The sequence below is a fragment of the Sceloporus occidentalis genome, unplaced genomic scaffold, assembly GCF_023333645.1.
Source record: "Sceloporus occidentalis isolate IW3139 unplaced genomic scaffold, rSceOcc1.0.p SCAF_1, whole genome shotgun sequence".
NCBI classification, from domain to species: domain Eukaryota; kingdom Metazoa; phylum Chordata; class Lepidosauria; order Squamata; family Phrynosomatidae; genus Sceloporus; species Sceloporus occidentalis.
The window spans coordinates 113,470,784-113,487,570 of NW_028316981.1; positions in this window are offsets into that span (position 1 = coordinate 113,470,784).

The window sequence follows — 16,787 nt, forward strand, 5'->3', positions numbered from 1 at the left end:
GTATGGGCAGAAAGGCAAGGTACAGACCGCCCAAAAAGGGCGGCCTGCCAACACTTGGTTTTCTGCCAGAGGGAAGCCTCAGCCGCCAAATGGTGAAGCTTCCAGACGGCGGGGAACCCCCCCCCCCACAAAAAAACGCCATTTTGATGCCCTTGTCACATGCTAGGGTTGCGGGGCATCCGGAAACAGCACCCCGAAGCAATCCTAGCACATCATAAGGATGTGCCAAATGGCCTGTCTGTTCCAGGCCAAAGACAGCACAATTGGGATATACATCCGCTTGAGATCCTGATGATCTGATGTCAGACACTACTGGGCTAGACAGAGTATGTTTTTGTCCAATACAAAGAAATATCTTCATATTTAGCATTTTTGGGATTTATTTTATGTAATACTTTATGTAAAAGCTCTTGTTCTGCACTTATAAACAGGCAGTTTGGGTGTAGAGAGACAGATTCCTATCAGCTCATTATGAAATCATTCCTAACTCAACTATCTGAGCTGCTTTTAACTGCAGATGCCAAGGTTACACCTGGGAATCTTTTACATGAAAAGCATATACTTCATGTCCCTCCCAAATGAAGAATGAATTAAGGAACAGATCAAACACTAATGAGGTCTGAAACTCTGTATAAACACAGGAGCACTAACATGCAAAAAACCTCTGACAGTGAGCAGAGATTGCAGGCAGGGAGAAAGGAGATGTGATTTGGCTGCTTGTTGCTGTTGTTGTTAACTGCACTTGCCTCATGGTGACCCTGTAGATGAGACATCTCCAAAACTCATGTCCTCAACTTAGGTTCTGTAGATTCAGACCTGTGACTTCCCTCATTGAGTCAATCCATCTGGTATGTGGCCTACCGCTCTTTTTTCTACCCTCTACTTTTCCTAGCATCAATATCTTTTCTAATGGACTGTGGCTTCTCTTGATCTCACCAAAGTATAACAACCTCAATAGGATCATCTTGGCTTCCAGAGAGACTTCAGGCTTGATCTGTTCAAAGACCCCTTTGTCTTTTTGGCTGTCCACAGTATCCTCAGCAATCTTCTCCAGCATAACATCTCAAATGAGTTGATTTTCTTCTTACCTGCTTTCCTCTCACATCCATAAATAATGTTGGGGAATACGATGCTTGGATTATTCTAACTTTAGTGTTCAGTTGTATATCTTTACACTTTAGGATCTGGTCTAATATTTTCATAGTTGCCCTTCCCATTCCTAGTCTTCGTCCTATTTATTGACTCCAGTCTCTGTTCTAATCAATGTTTGATCCAAGGTATAAGAAATCTTTTTGATTTGAACGTATTTTGATTTCCTCATTGTCTAGGTTGAATTTATGTAGATTCTCCATAGTCATTATTTTTTGTTGTTGTTTAAGTTTAACATTAGGTCTGCTTTTGTACTTTCTTCTTTCACCTTTCTTAATAATTGTTCCAAGTCTGTGATGTTTGCTGGTATTAGTTACAGTGTGATGTCATCTGTGTATCTTAGATTGTTGATATTCTTCCCTCCTATCGTCACTCCTCCTTCTCCTGAGTCCATCTGATCTTCTGCATACAAGTTGAACTAATGAAGTGATAGAATTCAGCCTTCCCTGATCCCCTTTCCAATTCGGAACTATTCTGTTTCTCCATATTCTGGTCTCACTGTAGCTTCTTATCCTAAATTCAGATTTCTCACCAGGACTGTCAGATGTAGTGGCACTCTTATGTCTTTAAGAGACAACCATAACTTTTCATGAACTATACAATCAAATGTTTTGCTATAGTCTATAAAGCATGTGATATTCCCCCCCCCCCTGGATTTCCTTGGTATGCTGCATCCGCCATCGTATGTTTGCAATGTGGTCCCTAGTGCCTCTTCTTTTCCTAAACCCCACTTTCCCATCTTCTGCTTCCACTTATATAATCTATTTGATTTTTGTATTGGTCATTCTGGTGATGTCCATGTGTATAGTCTCCTCTCTGGTTGTATAAAGAAGGTATTTGTAATTAATAGATTGTTGGGTTCACAAAATTCTGTCAGTCACTCTCCTGAATCATTCATGGTATCTAATCCAAAACTTCCTACTGTTTTGAATTCTTCTTTGCTTTGCTTTAACTTTCCAGCCACCTATGATTAGCCTGAGATCCTGTGATAGTGTGTTGTCAATTTCTCCTTTATAGAACCTCTCAATTTCTTCTTCCCCTGCCTCTGTAGTTAGTGCATACTATTGGGTTATAATAACTTTATTACGGCCAATTGGCCAGCACGTCTATTGGGTTATGACAATATTTATAGGTTTTCCCTGAAGCCTTATTGACATAGTTCAGTCCTATTTTGCATTGTATCTTTTGACTACTTTTGCTATATCTCTCCTTACTATGAAGGCCACCCATTTTCTTTGTGTCTTTTCATTTCCTGTAGTGATCTGAGTCAAAGTGACCCATTCCTGACCATTTTAGCTCACTCTCCCCTACTATTGCTATATTTATGCATTCCATTTCTCTTTTTACTATTTCTAGCTTCCCCTGGATCATGCTGGTCACATTCCACATTCTTATAACATGTGTAGTGCTACTTCAGACATCGTTTGCATTGTTGATCCTGTCTGTTGCATGTCTTCCTATCTTTTTGAGTTTTTCTGTGCCCTTGATCATCTGTCTATTGTGATTTCCTACTGTTATTCCTTCCTGTCTCCCAGTTTGTGTTCTAGTCCTGCCTTTTGTTTTGTTTGGGGCTGTCTCATCACAGAGTTTTCTTGGTGAGAGGGTCTTCCAAGGAAGTATACTTTTGACTCCCTGCATGCAGTGCTAACAGTGTCACTGCTGTTCTTTCAACATCAGTAGCACTCACCAATACTGTTGCTGCCCAGTATTCTTTGCTTTCATACTTTTCATTGTTCTTTGCTGAATTGTATCCCTTGCCCCAGCCCTGCAAGTCTCTCCTTATTTTCTCTCCAGTCCTTCAGTTACCACCAGACCATCCATTCTTTTGTCCTTCCCTCTTGTTTTTTCTGTCCTTGTGTCCAACCCCTTTAGTTTTTTATTTGTGGCAACTGCCATCTTGCCTCATTGCTCAGCAGCAGCAGAGACAGTGGATGTCCTTTTGGAGGGAGGAGTGCTGATACTCCATTGCCCTTCTTCCTAGCCTCCTCAGCTCTCTTCTTTTGTTCCCCTCAGCCTCTGGTGCAGTGCCAGGAGAGGGCAGAGGTGCTTTGTCACCCTCCCAGCTTTCTCAGCACCCTTCTTTTGGCCCTACTCACACAGGTAGGCAAATCCATGTTGCTACATGGGGGCACCTTACCTCACTTTTTCAGGTCAACAGTACTCACCACTCTCCTTTTGTTCCATAAAGGCTTTGCCTTGGGTCAAATGGGATTTTTTGGCCTTCAGTCATTTGGGTGGAAGTCTTTTTGCTTACTTTGTACTGAATAGAATGGGAAACTGGTTTGTTGTGTGTGGGTGAGTTCTGTTTAATAGACTTGTCTGATTTGAGCTGCAGTTAAGTGCTAATTTTGGTAAAGTTAATTTGGTTTTGCTAATGGTTAATGTCAGTACTTACATTGATTCAGTCACATTGGGCAGTGGTATGCAGGAAATTTACAGGGTATGGAATTGATGAGAACCCACAGGTAACTTTAAGGTGCCTGGTGGTTTTCCAGTCCTGCATGTCAAGATTTCAGGATTCCTGGCAATATTAGGGGGTCACTTTAGGACTAACATTTCTCATCCTTCAGGGTTCTGTGGCAGGACTCCTGGGTGACACAGGAGGTCCTACTGCAGTGACATTGGCAATAGCCAGGTCAAGGAGCATGCACCTGGCTTCCCTACCTTCTGATTCCAGTTGCTTATTCAGGCTTGTTATCTACCATTAATAAAATTTCTGTACAGGTTCTCCTTTTTGCCAATTCCATTTCAGGTTTATTAATAAACTGTGACCCTATTTAAATCCATTTGTTGTGTTTTATCTACTCCTCTGGTTGCATCAAGCCAGATGGACCAGAATTTTAACAATTTCATTCATCTGCTTTATACTTTAAAACTAGATTAGTCTTTTAAATCTTTAAATGGATGTTCAGTCATAGCACCTGCTATCTGTACATCTCAGCTGAAAGACAGTTTTATGTACTGTGAACCAGCTTTTGCAAATAAATTGGGGCCTCACTCTATATCGTATTCCACTGCTGAGATATGTCTGCTAGAAAGATCCATCTTTTAGAAACAGCTTGGGAGATCAGCTAAGAAATGATTAAATTATTGAAACATAGACCTTCCAACTGACTTAGAAAGCTTGTGGAAGCTGATAAGGAATTTTACCCCAAAAGAAAGATGGCAAATATTACTATTTGTCCTATACATTCAGGGATAAATCTACATTTTTCTGGTGATACAGACTGTGCCAGATATGTAACCTATTCTCAGGAAAGAATATGGAGAAACAGACAGTTGGCAAGACAATTCAGGAAAGGTTATATTTTATCACCTTATCTGTTTAACTAGTAAGCTGAATATATCATAAATAAAGCAGGATTAGACTCAGCAGGAGGAGGCATGAAAATTACATCAACAATTTAAGATATGCATATGACACCATACTACTAGTAGAAAATAGCAAAGACTTGGAATGATTACTGAAGAAAGTAAAGGAAGAAAGTGAAAAGGCAGGTTTACAGTTTATTTGATATGTGGTTCTGGTGAAGAGTTTTACTGATACTGTGGACTGCTCAAAAGACAAACAAATAGATCCTACAGCAAATGAGGCCTTAACTCTCCTAGAACCCAGAATGACTAAACTGTGATTGTCGTACTTTGGCCATATCATGAGAAGGCATGACTTGCTAGGAAAGTCAATAATGCTTGGTAAGTTAGACAGCAGTAGGAGAAGAAAAAGACTACATACCAGATTAATCAAGGAAGCCACATTCCAAATGAATCAAGGAGGTCACAGCCCAGAGTCTACAAGACCTGATGATATGATGGCTTGGAGGTCTATTATTCATGAGGTTGCTATAAATCAAAATTGCCTTGACATCATTTAACAACAAAATAGACTGTGCCAATATCCCAAAGTAATAGGTATCCACTTTCGAGGAGCTACACCCATACTATTTTGCTGAGAGTCACAAACTTGTGAAACCATGCATGGGAGGAAATTCTGTCCATTTCTGTGACTGTTTTTAGTCAGTCTAGTTCATTATCCAGGTGCTACATCATTACCAATATTTGGCATCCACATGGATTGGGAGTCTCATAGCCACTTTACCTTGGGACCAAACCTGCAGTCTGTTGTGTTATTTAGTGTTTAATCACAAAAAGTTGTGAAGAAATACATTAATGTCTTTTGGTGGAATCTGGAATTATTGCCCATTCAAATTTTCATGAACTGTCTTTGATCATCAACATTTAACAATAGTTAATTAACAAGTTAAATTAAAATTTATTACTGCCTCCAACACAGAGAGAAGGGTTGAGAAATGATTGACAAAATAAAACAACATTTTACAAACTATCCAAATTCCATTTAATAGTTTGGTCAGTGAAATAGGCCTCAGGCTAACATTTCCTTGTACCAGACTATATCTGTTTGACTGGATGGTTGATTGGTTAGTTGGTTATTTAAGATAAATGTTTCTTACATGGATTCCTATTAGGATTATTAATGAAGTATTAGCAGAAGCAATGCCTGCTGGCAGATGTGATAATAAACTGTAGCTGCTTTTCAAGCATGAAGAACAAGATGCAGAAAGGCAGTGAAGCTTTTAAATAGCTCCTTAATCAGTCAAAATTCAACAATGACTGTAATTTAAAGAGAAAAAAAATACTGTGAAGGTAAAAGACTTTTGGCCTATGCATGAAGAAAGAGATGGAAGAGATGAAAGATGCTTACAAATATTTACTTTGCCCTGAGGAAAGGTAGAATTTTAATATTAATTTATTTATTTAAACTTATTTTCTTAACAAAACCAAACAGCCAATGTTTGGCATTGGGTTTTTGTTTTGTTTTGTTTTTACTTGCAATTGTACTGAATAAGAGTTACCATAAAATCATGTTTCTTGGGTTAGCATAAAATAGAAGGGATGCACTCCTCCAACATACATCTGCAGCCTCAGAGGTGGAGATTCCGTCTAGGATCCCACTACTCTGCTTCTGTGAAAAAACTGAGAGCTCTTACCTGTAGTGGTAAAAAGTGGGCTGACGTTGATCCAGTCATGATATGGGTAGATCACGTGAGGCTCTGGATGTGCAGTATCCAAACTCCCCCCAGCCCTCTATTGCACTCCCATACTGAGAGGGACATTTAGAGCTACTTTATAACATTTAGATCAGAGTAACCATTTCCATCAGATTGCTCTTAATAAAGGAAATTGATTTTCGTTCAAGAAGTGGGGAGTCTGGTGGGGAGGAGGAGGAGAGATGAGGAACAGTCTTGAAAACAGAATAGTTGTTGAAACCCTGTTGAAACTGGATGAATTATTTATTGTTGGATATGATCCAGCTTTAACTGGATTGTTGGGTATGATCCAGCTGCTCAATAGTTTTCCTTTTTGAGGTGAATGAATCAGTCTCAGGAGTGGTTTTGGAGTCCCCTCAGCTAGTTATGCTAGAGAATGTCAACATCCATGCAGAGACCTCTCTTTCAGGAGCATCTCATGACTTCATGTACTCTGTGACAACCATGAGGCTGTCAAAAGTAGTATCTGATGCTATCATTGTGAAGAGTCATGCTGCAGAACACACTCTGGACCTAGTTTTCTGTGTGGGGTGACATGATTGTGATCTGGGTGTGGAACTTTATACAGTTCGGTTGTCATGGATAGATCACTATCCTTCTGCAAGGAAGTGGTGGTGGGGGGTGGAATTAAGGTGGTCTGCCACAGGAGACTTATATATCTGGATAGATTCGGGCTGGTTACAAACCGGCACTTGGGACGTCCGCAGGATGTCCCATTTTAAAAAAGAGGCGTCTCTTCTAGATGCCCCTGGGTCTAATACAGACTCTGTCCACACAATACGGCGCCAGCTGTTCCACACGGCCAGTGCCATCTTTACGTATCGGACACTGTGCGTCCGAACGTGTCGCGGCGCCTGTGACGTCGCGAATGCGCCCCTGGCGCCTCGTGACGTCACAGAGGCGCCGCAGAAAGAAGCTCCATTTTGGAGCTTCTTTTTTGCTCCGTAAGGGAGCCGCGCGGTGTGGCTGCGACGGCTCCCTTACGGAGCAAATGGCGGCGGCGGCGGCAGACCGCCTCAAAGCGGCGGTCTATAACCCGCCTCTGATAACTCTTGGAGAGTTTCTTATTGTTTTGGTAGGTGATCCTGTTAAAGCCTTGCTGATCTCTGTAACAGGGAAATGGCCAAAGCACTGGACATAATTGCTTCTAAGTGTCTTCTCATATGGGATGCTGAAATGAGTGGAACAGAGACTATAGCAATGATGGCAGAAGACTTAGAGCGAGTCTGACTGGACATAGATTAGAGTTCTTTGAAAAGCCTATGCCATGGTGATGGTGGCAGCAAAACAAATTATTCTTCACTGCCACCATTATATCTGCACAGTGTTGTACAGAAGAGCTGTTTCATGTAGCGATGAGCCTTTCACATTCTGTCCCACAAGAGCAGTATATAAACCCATTCAGCAACCCACTGTGAAGAGTTTATGGTGAAAATTGCCCTAATCCACTCTGATTTGGGTGTTGTAGTTGATACACATCTGGCAGATGTAACCTTGGCCCCTGCTTGTGCAGTATTATTGGATTCAGTTTGTGCAACCTTAGGATGTGGACATGATGCTTATAGAGGTGACAGCCACCACATGTGTACTAGACTTATGCACTTCCATACTTCCAGATTGAGGAGTCTACAGTATCCCCTTTGGGGGCATGATAGTGAATGTTGTAGTGGCCTTCCAGATCCACCCATTTCTGGATGACACAGATTATTTTGATCCATTTAAGTCTGTCTTCAGGCCTTGCTGTGGGTAAAAGATAGCATTGGCCACCTTGTAAATGACCTATTTCAGGAACTAGACAGCGTGTCTTTGTTGGCTCTGCTGGCTCTCTCAGTGGCTTTCAATACTATCAACCATAGTATTCTTCTGAGTCACCTCTCTGGGATGGGGTTCAGAAGTGCTGTTTTACTGTGGTTAAAATCTTGCAGGGTGGCGTCAGAAGGTAGTACTGGGGGTTGTCTATTTGACACCTTGGCATCTTGTGGTATCCCTCAGGTTCCATCCCCCATGCTGTTTAACATCTACATGAAAATACTGGAAGAGGTCATCCAGAGTTTTGGGGTCCAGAGTTTTGGGGTCCAGTGTCACAAATATGCTTTTGACACACAACTCTGTATCTCCTCTTCATCTGACTCCAAGACACCTGTTTCTGTGCTAAACCAATGTCTGCAGTTAGTAATGGACTGTATGAGGATGAACAAAATGAAACTTAATCCAGACATTATAGAGGTGTTTCTCACCAATCAGAAGGCCAATGTGGGAATAGGGATTCAACCTCTGGTGGCTGGGTTGCCCTACCCCTGAAATCTCCAAGCATACATTGGATAATGGAGTGCAAAAAAGAATTTCAGAAGAAAATTAGCCTGTGCTTTATAGATTATAGCAAAGCCTTTGATTGTGTGGACCATGAAAAACTATGGATCGCTCTTAAATGGATGTGCCACAACATTTGGTTGTCCTGATGCCTAACCTGTATAAGAGGCCAGGTTTCAACAGAATATGGAGTGGTTTCCAATTTCCAAGACACTAGCTGTTTAATTTGCATGCTGAACGTATCATGCACAAAGCTGGATTAGTCTCTAAACAAGAAGGTGCAAACATTGGTGGAAGGAACATCAACAATTTAAGATATGCAGATTACACCATACTACTAGTAGAAAATATCAAAGACCTGAAATGACTACTGAAGAAGGTCAAGGAAGAAAGTGAAAAGGCAGGTTTACAGTCCTTCAGTCCTCTCAAGCATGCACACTGCCACAGATTTGACACATGCTGACAAGTTTAGTCTGTAGGATTATAGCCTAGATCCTATTGATGTAAGGTACTATATTTATACAGGAAAAAATGAAATGCACAACTGCAAGATGAGTGACATTTGGCTTGACAATGGTACATTTGGAGAAAAATCTAGGACTTTTGATAGACCAAAGCTAAACATGAATCAACAGTGTGACATGGCATCAAAAAAACTAATGCAAGTCTAGACTGCATCAACAACAGTATGGGATAGAGATCAAGCAAATGGAAGTACAGCTCTATTCTGCTTTGTTCAGATTTCACCTTCTGTATATCACCTTTTAAGAAGGATATTGACAAGCTGGAATATATCCAGAGGACAGAAAGCAAGATGATAGCAGTTCTGTAAACCAAATTCTATGAAGAATGGCTTGGAAAGGTGGACGTGTTTAATTTGGAAGACTAAGGCCAGAGACAGACAGGCTGAAAGGAGCGTGGCGGTGGTGATACTAGGGTTAGGGACCGCACATCAACCGCACGGTCCCTAAACCTAGCACAGCATGGCAGCATCCTGATGGTGGCATCCCGTCTGTACAGGCACTGCCATCTTGATGTAAGCAATGTGCAGCATATACATGTTGCTGCACATTGCGTACGTCACAAGTGTGCCATTGGCGTACTGCCCAGCGACTGAAAAAGAACCTATTTTTTCCAGGTTCTTTTTACTCCAGAGGGACGCCGCATGGTTTGGCAGCTGCAGCATCCCTCTGGAGGGAAAAAGGCTGCCACCAGCCCACACTTTTGGGGTGGTCTGTCCAGGGCCTATGAGATGATATGACAGGCTCATTTAAATATCTGAAGGTCTATCATGTTAAGACTCTCCAGTTCCAAAGGTTTTTGGGGGAGAGTTTCTTAAGTCGAGGGTGAGGGTCAGTTGGGGTAAGTTGGGGATAAGTCTGTTATGGTCCAGCAAATCCCTTACTTGCCTTGGCAGAAAAAAATCATTGTCTAAAAGGTGGAAGAGGCAACAAGGGGATCAGGTAGTTTAGATGTGCTCCTAACCAAAAAGGATGGCCAGGTTAATGGGGTGTAAGGAGCATGATCCTCAGGCAAAATTTCAAACATTTCCAATGAGGAGGAAAAATGGGAGGTGTTTCAATAAGCCAAGATGGATGACAAAAGAACTTTGAACTGAGCTAAGTTTTTTTTAAAGGCATGTATAAGAAATGAAAAGGGGGAAATCACCAAAGAGGAATTCAAACAAATAGCTAGCACATATAGGGGAAAAGTCAGAAAAGCTAAAGTCCAACATGAACTCAGGATTGCTAGAGAGGTTATGGAACTGGTAGGGCCATTGTGTGGAGAAGATGGTGAAATGCTAATGGGGACAGAGAAAAGGCAGAACTACTCAACATCTTCTTTGCCTCAGTCTTCTCACAAAAGAAGAAATGTGCTTTTTGTGAGGAAAATGGAGCAGAAGAAGCAGTTGGGGAAATGCAGCAGAGAATAAATAAAAAGGTAGTACAGGAATACCTAGTTAATTTAAATGAATTCAATTCTCCAGGGCCAAATGAACTGCATCCAAGGGGATTAAAAGAACTGGCTGAAGTAATCTCAAAGCCACTGTCAATAATCTTTGAGAACTCTTGGAGAACAGGAGAAGTCCCAGCAGACTGGAGGAGGGAGAACTTTGTCCCCATCTTCCAAAAGTGAAAAAAGAGGAACCAGACAATTATCACCTGGTTAGCCTGTTATCAATACCAGGAAAGATTCTAGAGCAGATAAAGTCTGTAAACATTTGGAAAGAAATGGCATAATTGCGAACAGTCAACATGGGTGTCTCAAAAGCAAGTCATGCCAGACTAATCTGTTCTTTTTTCCCTTTTTTTCTTTCTTTTTCTTTTTCTTTTTTTCTTTTGATAAAATTACCAGCTTGGTAGATCAAGGCAATGCTGTGGATATAGCATATCTTGATTTCAGTAAGGTCTTTGACAAGGTCCCCCATTACATTCTTTCAAACAAGCTAGTAAAATGTGGGCTAGGCAATGCAACTTTTAAGTGGGCCATTGCTGACTGGCAATGTAACTTTTAGGTGGATTTGTAATTGGTTGACTGGCCGAACCCAAAGGGTGCTCAGCAATGGCCCATCTTCATCTTGGAGAGAAGTGACCAGTGGGATGACACAAGGGTCTGTCCTGGGTCCAGTGCTATTCAACATTTTTATCAATAACATAGATGAAAGAATAAGGGGCATGCTTATCAAATTTGCAGATGACACCAAATTGGGAGGAGGGCCAATACCACAGAGTAGAGGATCTATAGTCAAAATGACCTTAATAGATTAGAAAGCTGAGCCAAAACAAACTAACAAAATTAATTTCAACAGGGAGAAATGTAAGGTAGTACACTGAGGGTGAAAAAATGAACTACACAGATATAGGATGGAGGAACCTGGCTTGACAACAGTACATGTGAATGGGATCTAGGAGTCCTAATAGACCACAGGTTGAATATGGGTCAAAAGTGTGATGTGACAGCTGAAAAAGCCAATGTGATTCTAGGTTTATCAATACAAGTATAGTGCACCTGTGTCATATGCAGGCATGCTCATATGCAGCTTTTAGCTTATTCTGAAGCCGTGTGCCAAAAGAGGCAATGGTGCATGCATGCACTGCACCACATGCACAAGCCCCCATTGTTTTCAATGGGGCTCAAGCATATGCAGTATTTCCCTTACACCAGGGTGTGTGTCTGGAATGGATCCCCTGTGTAAGGGAACGGCCCACTGTGTAATGTCTAGATCGAGGGAAGTAATAGTACCACTCTAGTCTGCTTTGGTCAGGCCTTACCTGAAATACTGCATCCAGTTCTGGGCATGACAATTCAAAAAGCATGTGGAAAACCTGGAGCGTTTCCAGAGGAGGGCAACCAAAATAGTGAAAGGTCTGGAAAGCATGCCCTATGAGGAGAGACATAGGGAGCCAGGTATGTTTAGTCTGAAGGAGATGACAGCCCTTTTTAAATATTTGAAAGGATGTCATACTGTAGATGGGGCAATTTTTTTTCTCCTGCTCTGGATAATAGGACCTGGACCAATGTGTTCAAACTACAGGAAAAGGGATTCCACTTTAGAGGAACTTCCTGACAGTAAGAGCTGTTCAACAGTGGAACACAGTCCCTCAAAGTGTGGTAGAAACTCCTTCTTTGGAGGTTTTTAAACAGGCTAGATGGATATCTGTTCATTGCTTTCATTGTGTATTCCTGCATGACAGGGATTTGGACTGGATGACCCTTGTGGTCTCTTCCAACTCTATGATCCCATGATTCTATGATTCTGTGCAGTAATAAATAAATAATAACTTTTATTTATATCCCGCTTATTTGTAAGAAACAATCAAAGTGTCTTCCAACAATTAAAATAATACAGATGTACAGAGATATATACAACCCCCCCTTAAAAAGGAATTAAACCGTTCTAAGATTAAAACTCAAACATTAAAATCAACACATTTATATTAAAATCACACAATATCATAGCACAGAAGCAGTGGGCAAAGTCATCATGGCCAGGATTGTACAAATACAGAATACTCCAAGTATGGGGAATCTATATGTAGCCAGGGGCTATTCCAGGAAGGCCTGCCAGAAGAGATCTGTCTTGACCACTTTTTTAAAGCTAAGTTTGGCAGTCATCCAGAGGACCTTCTCCTCTGTTGCTTCCACCCTATGGAATGGCCTGCTGGATGAGATCCACCAAAAATAGTAAGCTTGTTTTCTTCTGCTTCAGAGATTAGAACACAAACCAGTGGATTCAGTTTTCTAGAAATGAGATTCTACTTAAACATTAGGAAGAACTTGCTGATGGTAAGTGTTTTTCAATGGTGGAATAGGGTGCCTCAGGTGGGGATGGACTTTCCTTCTTTGGAAATCTTTAAACAGTGGAAGGATGGTGATCTTTCAGAAGTACTTTTGTTGTGTATTCCTGCATAGCAAAGGATTGGACTAAATAGCCTTTGCTGTCCCTTGCAACTCTATGGTAGTTCCAGTTAAAGGAGACCCATTGAATTAATTATTTAATAGTGAGGTAAGTTATGAAAATTCCATGGACTGAGCATGTTTACTCTTCATAGGATTACCAAGAAGATTCAGGCCTCTGCCCGCAACCATCATCCCCAACCACCCCATATTATGCTCAGATTTGTTCAGAAAACTCTTTTGGACATCATCAGAAAACTCTATATTTAGAAACAAAAAGTATGTTGCTCAGCCTCAGCCCATTGTGATGTGGCTGTACCATTCTTAACCCCCCATTTAGCATGAACATCCTGTAGAAAGGAGGTCCTTACTGCATAAATGTGTGTGTGTGTGTGTGTGTGGCAAAAATATATTTATGACAGCTATTGTATTATCTATCATGGTGCTTGACAATAGGTTACCTGCTAAACTATAGTTTTAAAATCCTCACACTGGTACAATAATAATATGCTGGCAATCTACCTACAAAGTTCTAGAATTTGGATCAAATCTCAGTTGTTGCTTTTTATAAATAACTCTTGGTGCACTATTCTTGATTCAGTACTTATTTAATTCAAAACTGCTGTCACTTTTGCCAGACATTTTTGAGCCCATGGCCTTTTCACAACTTGACAAATGCTAATAGAAAACCTGTGAAGCATCAAAATCAAGTGGGACAGACAGAGAATGAAAACATGAATGTGGCTTCTTCTTCCATTTCTGTTTTTATTTAAATCAATCAGAATGAAAGTTTGGAAGCAATGTTATAACTAGAGTGGCTCCAAGGGCTGAAACATCTAACACATTGAGCAATGATGTGCTGATTGTACATAGTCAAATAACACAAAGATCCTCTTACATACCACAGTATGTCTGGAACTATATGAAGGTTGTTTGGAAAAGATGGATCTAAGGATATTTTCTTTTGTATGATATATACATTTTATTGGAAATTCATTATTGCAGAAAAGGAAAATAAAGAAACACAAGCAACAACAAATAAAATACGACAAAAGAATAAAAATACACATACAGAAAAAGTGTAAATATATAAAAAGTGTCTGACTCCCCATATATTCCCCACCCATCTTCCCCACTCTTCAACCCTTGCTGACTTCCCACTCTTCTCTGATTGCAGTCTTAAACCTTAACAGATAATTATTCCTCTCTAAATAACACTGAATTATATAAACAAAATTTTCTATTCCATCATAAATAATTCTTACTTAAACATCAAATTTAATGATTAGGAAAATATGGATCTGGGGATATTTTCAAGAGTTTGGAATGAAGATAAAAAGTTTCACCAGATATTAAAAGGAGGTATTATTTCTATGTAGAAATCAGGCTGAGAATGCATTTCGCATGGCTGTGCAATCCTTCAGTTCTTCCCAAATATTTCTAAATTATACTCATCTAAATATATCCCCAATATCTGACCCCATGCTGGGCCTGCTTCCTCACTTCCCAACCTTGGGCAGGAACAGATCAGCAGCTCCATTGGTACATGCCTATAAGACATCTGGAAGCTGATGGAAGCTGTGGTGGGGCAGCTTCAATCTGCCTGAAATAGGAACGGCTCCTATTTGCACTGGATTCTGGCTGCGGTGCGTGCTTGCCATGGCCCCAATCTGGCTTTGTCAGGGGTGGCTTCAAATGGCTGTCTGTTCAGCCCCATTGCTGATGCAAGAAGGTTTGACAGGCTATGGGAGGCTATACACTGGCTTCCTCTCTGATCTCCTTTTGGCACTCATAAAACCCTTTAAATTTATACAGCCAATTGCTGATTGCATAATTGGGTGCAAAAGGAACAATTTTTATTAGTGTTTTTCTGTATTTCTCTGGTGGGTTTTTCCAGTCTTTATTGTGAGTTTCCTGTATTTTTATCTTTATTATTACATTTTACATTACCTTTTTGTTCACTTTTTAAATTAGTGTTTTGATATGTCATTGTTGTTAACTGCCTTCAAGCTGATCTTGACTCATGGCCACTCTGTAGATAGACAGCTCCAAGACTCTCTGTCCTCCACTACCCTGTTTAGTTCCTGCAAATTCATATCCATGACCTCCTTAACAGAGTCCATCCTTCTAGCATATGGATTTAAATGTGTTGTAACTTGTTATTGTTAGGCTTTTTAGCTCTGTATTGCTTTAATCTTGTTGTAAGCCATTTTGGGTGCCATGTCTGGAGAAATCAAATAAAATGAAAAGTCTGAAGAGTTTTGTTTATGTTCACTTGAACATGACTTGAAATCTGTGTGATTGGGAAAGCTAGTTTATCAAGGTCCACAAGTGCATACAGAATTCTGCCCATAAGCTAGTCAACGTAAGTACCACTCCTCTTTAGATTGTCCAGTTTAGGCCTCTCTGCCGAGGCCCTGAGTCTTGGTATTCATGACCTGGGGACAGGGTCAACATGTGTAGACTCATTCTTGAATTGTTTTCAGGCTTCACTAGAGCCAGCATGGTGTGGTGGTTTGAGCACTGGCCTATAGCTTTAGAGACCAAGACTCAAATTCCTGCTCGGCCATGGAAACCCATTGAATGACCTTGAGCAAGTCACAATCTCTCAGCCTCAGAGGGAGACAAAAGCAAAACTCCTCTTAAAAAAATTTGCCAAAAAACCACCATGATAGATTTGCTTTACAAAACGACATAAAGACACTCAACAATGGTCAATTTCAGGCAAATATCTAATGATCACTAACAATTTATAACTTTCCTTCCTAGACTGGCATATTTCTTTCATTTTAGCCCAACATACACAAATATTTACATATAGATAACCAGATGCAGCTGAAATAACTTCCATGGAGTTTTCATGAGACTAGCTCAGTGTATCATCCATTGTCTGAATGTACCATCTGTAGCTACTAAACATGCCATTCCCTCAGTGTATCTAGTGGCCCATCCTGGACAGGGGTAATTAGCAAAGCAGCTTATAATGAAAGTGCCCCCCCCCCCCCCAAATAATATCTTCCTCCCATCAATATTCAATGTGGGGTTTTCAATTCATTTCAAAGAAATACAGATCCTTTCCAAGCACCAGCAATTTCCTCTTTGCCCTCTTTTGCTTTTCTCATCTTAGTAGGTCAGACCATTACTTTATAAATAGAAGAATCCAGGTGCTTTTCATATCAAAGTAATTAAGCAATTTAATGAAAATGCATTAAGCTGTGTCCATCCCTGTGTCTGAGTGTTTTCTGCTGAAATCTCTCTATGTTTGAAAGCATTTTGCTTATGTGTATCTCTGCTGTCACCAACAGGTTGCCTTGCCACATGAACTGAAAGTTTTTTTTCCTCTCTCATTTAGCTTTCCTGGGAGAAGACAATACCTGAAAAGACAGTTTTGTCATAATCACAGCTGCATTAACAAGCACTCTTGATCTAGTGAATGACAGAGAAATTCAAAATAAGCTGTCTCTCTTATCTAGATGAACAGTGAGGGGAAAAGGCAAATATGGACACGGACCCCTCACTTTCAATAGATGTGAAATCAGTATGCAAAGGGATCTTTGAGACTAAATGACAGAAGATAGAAGTTGTTAGCATGAGCTTTTGTAGACTTGAGCCTACTTCTTCAGAGCATGTAGAAGTGAAGAAAAGGGTATTTTAAGCCATTTTTTCCCTAAAATGTGTTCTTTTGTGCAACTATTTTACAATGCAGGTACTCTGCCCTATTTTTCATCTGGCCATCTAATAAGCAGTGGCTGAGAATCTGTTTAAGCCTGGTCAGACATTAAGTACGTGGAAATTTGGGAAGGTGAGGTCTGCCAACCAGGCTATGGTATATCTGAACTCTTTGTAGACACCTAATAGCCAACT